Raw genomic sequence first — 8,177 nt, 5'->3', positions numbered from 1 at the left:
TACATGAGATGTGTTTCATTTCATTGGTTTTCATTCATTCATTTTCTACAAAATCTTTTTAACATCAAAATTTTAAGATATCTTATATGGACTATATTTAATGCATTTACTACTGTGGACACAAAATATTAATATACACATATATATTTTATTTTTATATTATACACAACAGTACATGACTGGTTTTATGTATTTATTTATTCAGCTATATTGTATCTTTGATATTAATTGATGGAAGTGTTGTGTTTCCACACTGCTTATGTATACATATATCTTATCAACTTCTGGATATTTTGGTTTTGTTTGTTGTTTTATATTAAAATGCAATAAAGACTGTTTGGAAAAAAATATATAAAATATTTAAAACTGTGCAACATCTAAAATGCATAAGTTATCAAATAAAATGTTATTTACAATTTGGCAGATCTGAGCTTTAGAACTGGTTTTAAACATACCATGTCCTTTAGCCCTGGGTGATTACTAGGATCCAAAACTAGTTGCCAGTACAACTCTCTGCACTCAAGCCGCGTCTCCCAAGGACCACCCCTGGGATCTAAAGGTACTACTTCTATTACAAAACATTGCTACTTAGCATTTTCACATACTTGGGAGTGTTTATACAGGGCATTGTTGTCGTTTTTCTTTCTTATATCCATGCTCATACATTCCTTGTTGCAACTTTCTTTCTGTGTTACCCACATAGAAGGAGTCACATGCAGCACACAAATTATTGATAACTCTCTTCACCAAGTTGCTTTCACCATCATATGTAATGAATAGGGCACATTGATATATACCCCCTTCCTCTTCAGCATCCTTGTTGAGAGTAGTCCTGTCCAGGGAGGAAGGTGTTCTCCCCAAAGTAGGAGCGAATCTAGAAACCCTAGCCTCAGTAACGTCTGTCAAAACATCAGACAGTAAATGACAAGGATAACCCCTGGCCTTAAACATTTCCATAATGAATTCACACACACTCTGAAAATCTTGATCATTGAAAGACATTCTACTGGCCCGTACCAACTGGCCTTTTATTACCCCTCTTTTCTGGTAAGGGGGGTGGGTACTAGTATAATGAAAGTAAGAATTGGAAAACATCTGTTTCCTATATATTTTAGATTTAATAACATTACCAGCCCTCTGTATGTTGACAACTAAATAATTCAACTCAGTATTATTAACTTGATATGTAAATTTTAAAAAGTCAGTGGTTTGTGAGATATATTCAAGAAATTCTAAAAATGTATTGTCCGTGCTGTTCCAAAAAAGGCATATGTCATCTAGGAAATGCCCATAAAATTTCCAGTAGTTCTTAAACTCTGATGTCAATACAAATTTGTTCTCCCAATATAAAAGAATGATGTTCGTGTATGTTGGGGCACAATGTGCCCCCATTGCTACTCCTTTTAATTGTTTATAGTATTCACCCTGAAAGAATATAAAATTATTCTTCAAAACTAGATATATTAAAACTAAACAAGTACGGAACACATTGAAAGAGATGGCATTACTTTCAGCTAAAAATTCTTCAAACCATAATAGTCCTACATCATGTGGGATACATGTAAATAAATCCACTACATCCAGTGTGATAACACTCTGTGTGTTTGCATGTTTAGTATTATCTATACATCTTAAAAAATCCCAGGAATCTTTTAAAATATTTATGTTGTTCAACACTATGTTTTTTAACTTTAAATCTATATATCTTGCTAAAGGTGCAGTTACTGATCCTTCAGTCGAGACAATAGGCCTGAGGGGTGGGTTTGAGGTGTTTTTATGGATATACCAAAAATAGAGGGGACTCTAGGTTTGTCGATATTTAAAAAATTATATGTCTCCATCTCAATGAGCTACTTTTTTGCAAGCAATGTTTTTGTAAGCAATACCTATCTAGGCATGTCCAAAGGGCAGTTTCAGGTGTACTGTCTGGTCCAACTGGTGAGTCTGGGCATTTTGAGGCAATGTTACAATTGTCTCATGTACACAGACAACCCTCTCCTCCTTCCACCAAACACTAATACATGTGAGAGATGCAATTATACAGCCAAACTGGAGGCTAAGCTCTCTCAACCCAAGACTGGACCAGGCAGTCAAGAGGAGAAGGGAATTACTTGCATCATACCATCAGTCTCACATAGACCTATGAAACCAGCACCGGCAAAAAACACATAAATACATGAAAACATACTCTGAGGCAATAAATAAAAATCTGCAAAAGCAACAGAGACCTTCAAAGCAGACATCCAAGCAACCTCCATCCCCCAACACAAACCATGAAACACATACTTCACAAAACCAGTGTGCCACACAATCACAGCCCTTAAGGCAAAATAACATACCCAACACACTAGTAATAGGTGACTCTATAGTCAGGCACACTGATGTCCCACTCACTAGGCTGAACAAGGAGAAGGTTACTGTTAGCTGCCTGTCGGGTGCCAGGATCCGCCACATAATACAAGCACTCAGGTCACTCCAGAACAAGTACAAATATGACTCTGTCATTGTCCATGTTGGTGTGAATGACCTGAGATGTACCTCCCTGGACTACATGAAAAGAGACACGGAGGAGCTCTCTGATCACGTAGCTCAGGCCGGTATGACCCTGACCCTGAGTAGCATCCTGCCCTCATCAAGAATGATACCACGGTATAGAGAAAAAATTATCAATTTCAACAACTGGCTAAGCTTCTGGTGTCATTCAAAGAGGATCCAGTGTCTGTCAGCCTGGGATGACATGCTCGACAAGCCACACTGCTTCGCTAGAGATGGCTTGCACCTGTCACCCTTAGGCTTTTGAATACTGGCCAAGGCTCTTGTCACCCCCCATAGTGCCTTTTTTAGGCAAGGCTCAAAAGACAAACCCACCGCTGTAAATAGCACAAGTAACAAAAAACTGAGGGTAATGCTACTCAATTCCAGAAGTCTAAACCTCAAAATGCATGCACTCTAGGCACTCCTCAGTATGGAGAAAATCAATATATGTGCAGTAACAGAAACCTGGTTTAAGTCTCCAGAGGGCACCCCAGCACTACCAGGCTACAACTCATACCATATCACACTTTTCGGCCACAAAACCCGGACCGAAATACAAAAGGCGGGGGAGTATCCATATTCATCAAGGATACTCACATCTCCAGGTTAGTGGCACAGCACGATGCTTCAGAGATCATCCACATGCAACTAACAATGGGCAAAACTGCTATTCAAATTATAGCTTGCTACAGATCACCCATCATGTCCCAGGACCCCCACTCCGCATTCCTGGAAACATAAAGGTCCTACCAAACACCCTGATATTGGGTGATTTCAATTACCCAAACATTAACTGGGAGACCTACTCAAGTACAAACTCCCTTGCCCAACATTTCCTAGAATTTATAAACTCAAACGCCCTGGATCAACTGGTCAACACCCCCACCAGAGGTGACAACATATTGGACCTGGTCATCACCAACATGGGCGACCGGTGTTCCACACCGGTGGTCAACCCCTCGCTGGTTAGATCTGACCATAAACTAAACACTCTGGATATCCACATTCCGCCACCACCCCCGGTCAAAGAAACCACCGTGAAAAACTTTTCAAAAGCAAACTTCACGTTACTTAAGACTGAGGTGGGAAGTTTCAAAGCCCCCATGCTAAAGGCTAACGCTGTTCAAGCTGAAAAATCCTTTACTAATGCACTCTACGGGCACCTACAAGAATGCATGGCTCATGCTATCCCAAACAAAACCAAGACTCACTCCTCCAAGAAAAGGAAACCAGTCTGGTGGACCCCTGCCATAAACAAGCTATACAACAGAAGGAGGAAACTAGTACAGAAAAGAGTAAAATCCCAAGAAGGGAAGACATCCCTGATCAGTATCAGCAATAAACTACATTCCCTTATAAAATCATCCAAGGCTAGCTTCGAAAGAAAAATTGCTATGGACTCCAAAGATAACCACAAGGCATTCTTTAGCTATGTCAAGAATCTAAGTGGCAATTCTCAGATCTGCTCAGAGTTAGTGCAGAATGGCACAAAATACACTGAACTGACCAATATAGCCAACATTCTGGCAGACAGGTTCAGTGCAAACTTCACCCCCCCTCTCACCCCCAAAAGGGCCCATAACTATACCAGAAGAATGTAGTGCTCCTGAAATCACAAACACTCAGGTTAAAAAAGCCCTCTCCAAAGCCAAAAACACAGCATCAATGGGACTGGACAGTGTCCCAGGCTGCATTCTACACGAGCTCAAAGATTAACTAACCCCTCACCTTAACACACTGTTTAAACTCAGTCTTTCCACAGGCTACGTGCCCACAGAGTGGCGCACAGCAACAATTATTCCACTCCACAAAGGTGGAGCCACAACGGACCCAGGGAACTATTGCCCTATAAGCCTGACTAGCTTGGTCTGCAAAGTTATGGAGTGCATCATCATGGATATCATTAACAGAGACATTGGAAACCTCCAAACACTGGACCCTACCCAGTTTGGCTTTGTTAAGGGCAGATCATGCCTCCTAAACCTGGTGGACTTCTTTGAGACAGTTACCAAGGCTATAGATGAGGGAAAGGTGGTCCACACAGCTTACCTAGACCTTGCAAAGGCCTTCGACACCATTCCCCACTCAGGTATTATAGACAAGCTCACCAGCCTGAACATAAACCCCTACATCACGAGATGGGTTGCCAACTGGCTCACAGACAGAACCCACATGGTAAGAGTTGCGGGAGCTAGATCTGACTCTAAACCGGTTACAGGTGGCGTTCCCCAGGGTTCAATCCTAGGACCCCTCTTTTGCGGCATATACTTCTCAGAGGTACAGGCAAGCACAGGAGGACTATGGCTGACCAAGTTTGCAGATGACTGCAAACTAGGGGCTATAATGGACTCTCCGGCTGACACAGACATCCTCCAAAAGGGTCTCACTGAGACAGATACCTGGTGTCAAAACCATGACCTCAAGCTAAATGCCAAAAAGTGCATAGTCATCCCCTTTGGAAAAAACAAAGTACCCACAAACTACCACATTGGTGGTAGCCCCCTAAATACAGAAGACGTAATAAAGGATCTGGGGACCCAAGTAGATAGTAACCTCTCCTTTGATAATCACATTGCCAAAGTGGTTAGAAAATCCTTCTATTTGGCCCACCTAATCACAAAAGGATTTGCATCCAGATCGAAAGAGGTCATTGGGCCCCTCTATGCATCACTCATCAGACCCATCATAGAGTACAATGCCTCATTTGGAATGTACCTTACAAGACATCTGCAACAACTGAAAAGACCACAGAAGTACCTCACCAAGAGGATCACTGGCCTCAAGCAGATGCCCTATGCAGCTCGACTGAAGAAACTCCAGCTGTACTCAGTTGCATACCGCCTACTCAGAGGTGATCTCTGCCTGACATGCAAGGCCATGTCCAACCCAGAATTGATGGACATGCTCCACCTAAAGAAAACCATATCCCCTCGAGCCACTCGTTCCAGGGATCTAAACCTCACCACAACAATAAATAGGATGTGCTGGAGGGATAGATTCCTGTCCCAGAGACTTTCCATGCTCTGGAACAAGATTCCAATCTACATTAGGCAGAGCTCCTTGCTAACCCTCTTCAAGAGAAACCTTGATGAGTGGATGGAAAACAGAAACTTTACCCCACGGATCACTTCAATGGCTCTGCTGGAGAGACACAGGGAACTAATCTAAGGGGGCGGTGAAAGCCAACACATTCCGGCTAGGCTTATAAATGCCTTTGGGCAGATAGCATAGTACCTACCTATGAACCTATGTTAATTTCATTCAAAGAAACTCTTGCATAAGTGTCTTCATCAATAAGTAACGCAAACATTTTCCCTTCATATACAATGTGATCCATTAAAACAACCTCCTCGCCCTTGTCAGGTTTCCTAATCCTAAGGTTCTTGTTTTCCTTAGATGTGCATAAAGGTCATTCTCCTCCTTTGTAAGATTTGGGGTCACGTTGTTGTACTTAAGCTGTTCCCTTAACTCTTTTTCCACCACTAGTTCAAAATTTCTGAGCTGAGGATGTACAGGTGGATTGAATGTATTTCTGTTTACTAGAGGACTGTGTGTATTTCTTTTCTCGTGTCTGCTGAAGAATAGTTCTACATTTTTCTGTCTAATAAATCATTTAAAATAAACTAATAAATTCACAATGTTTGCTTTGACCCTGGGTATAAAAGTGAAGCCTTTTAAAACAAGTTAAACATGTCCTTTGGTAATAATAATATTAGTGTAGTTAAAAATATTAAAACCATTGTAACTAAAAATGCAGCCTTCTTGTGTAATTCCATCCTGTGGTTCTGTCTCCAATATGTTCTGTCCGGTGGTGGCCACCCCTTCTACATTTGATTTCAAAATCTGTAGTTCACAGGATCCTTTTTCTATAGTCTTTCCGACCTCCTCGGGGGTGGAAATTCTAACGGGTCCTGAATGTTTAAATTCCCTTGGTGGTCTTGATTATTAATGTCAGTATATGCCCATCTTTCTTCACCCCCCCCCCCCCAAAAAAATATTGTTGTAGTTCTTGCTTGCCCTAAAGACTTTTGGTTTGGGGTAATGAGTACTGTGACTATACTCATTAGTAGCCCTCCCAATTTTCTTAAATTTCCTCTCCTGCACTTTCTTACATTTCACCTCTCTACTGTTTAACATATCAAAATACTTCTCTTTTTCAGTATCTGTACTAAAAAGTAAATCATTCACTATTTTATTATTTAATTTCAATGTGATTAAAAACATTTTCCATTTATACCTCATTGTTTTTAATTATGGCTCTCATTATGTCAGTACCACATCTATCGAATGCCATAAGAAGGTCCTGATGAAACTGAGACCCTTCTTTCACATTGTTAGGGTACTTACATACCCTTAAGCTTTTAGGTAAAATGTTTAAGTGCAGGCAGTGTTTAAGATAGGCATTATCCATTCCCCATGTCTTGTATTTATACAGCAAATTATCTAAATTAACAAGCATAGTTGCATAAGAGTCGTTGTTTGTGTTGACTTGAAATTGTTCCTTAAAATCAATTTTTAGGTTCAAAATGTTTTTTAGTACCTGTTTGGTTAGTTTTGCTAAAACGTGCTTCCCCATCAGTCACTGAGTTGTTTTGGTCTGTGTTCATTGAATTTGCCATTTCCACATTACTTGTAGCAAGAGAGATACAGGGAAAACCTTCCAAACTCCATTGCTGGTGTTGGCTGGGCTGTAAAACCAAATTTTCATTCCTAGTAACTCCATTACAGCTGTCTGTTCCTTCATTCGAAGCTGAACATATGAGCCCTTCCTGGTTACTAGGCAAAGAAGCTCCCATTGCAAGTGAAGCCATGGATTGGCTGAGGGGCATCAAAAGCCCCACCAGTTGTGTTAACTGGCCAATGAGCTTCTGCAGCTCACCCAGTTCACTTCCTCTAGGTCCGTTGTCAGTGTTAGATGCGTTAGACCCAGCCGGTGTATCCATAACCACTAAAAGTAACTGATAAACAAGATAAAGTGGTTGCAGTGCCCAAAACCAAAACTTTTAAACTGTACAAAGGCACTGGAGACCAGCCGATCGAACACAAGGAAAACTTTAATCCAAGCCACAAACGTCACTAAGACACAGCACATAAACAGTCATAAAATTATCAATAATGAGTAGAATAGGTTTGCTCGGTTATCGGCTTTAAATGTTATATTTGAAAAACCACTCAGATGTGTATGTAAAAAAGGGCGAAATACTCAAAATATTTTAGAAGGAGGTTCACATCACCAGAATTATGGGATTTTTTTTAAGCAATAATAAAGGAACACACAAGTGTGGTAACTGCCCTCAATGTAGTAACATATGGACTGGTGACATTTTACATTTGAAATGTAGAAATAAACACATTATTACAAAAGGGTTTGCAAAGTGTAGCACTAATGGGGTGATACAAATTGCATTGTGTGCTGCATGTGACTCCTTCTATGTGGGTAAGACAGAAAGAAAGCTGAAACAAAGAATGTATGAGCATGGATATAAGAAAGAAAAATGACAACAATGCCCTGTATAAACACTCCCAAGTATGTGAAAATGCTGAGTACCAATGTTTTGTAATAGAAGTAGTACCTTTAGATCCCAAGGGTGGTCCTTGGGAGACCCGGCTTGAGTGCAGAGAGTTGTATTGGCAACTAGTTT

The sequence above is a fragment of the Protopterus annectens genome, chromosome 4.part0 (assembly GCF_019279795.1).
Source record: "Protopterus annectens isolate FY-2018-M chromosome 4.part0, PAN1.0, whole genome shotgun sequence".
Classification (NCBI taxonomy): Eukaryota; Metazoa; Chordata; order Ceratodontiformes; family Protopteridae; genus Protopterus; species Protopterus annectens.
Note: the sequence above shows the minus strand (reverse complement) of the source record.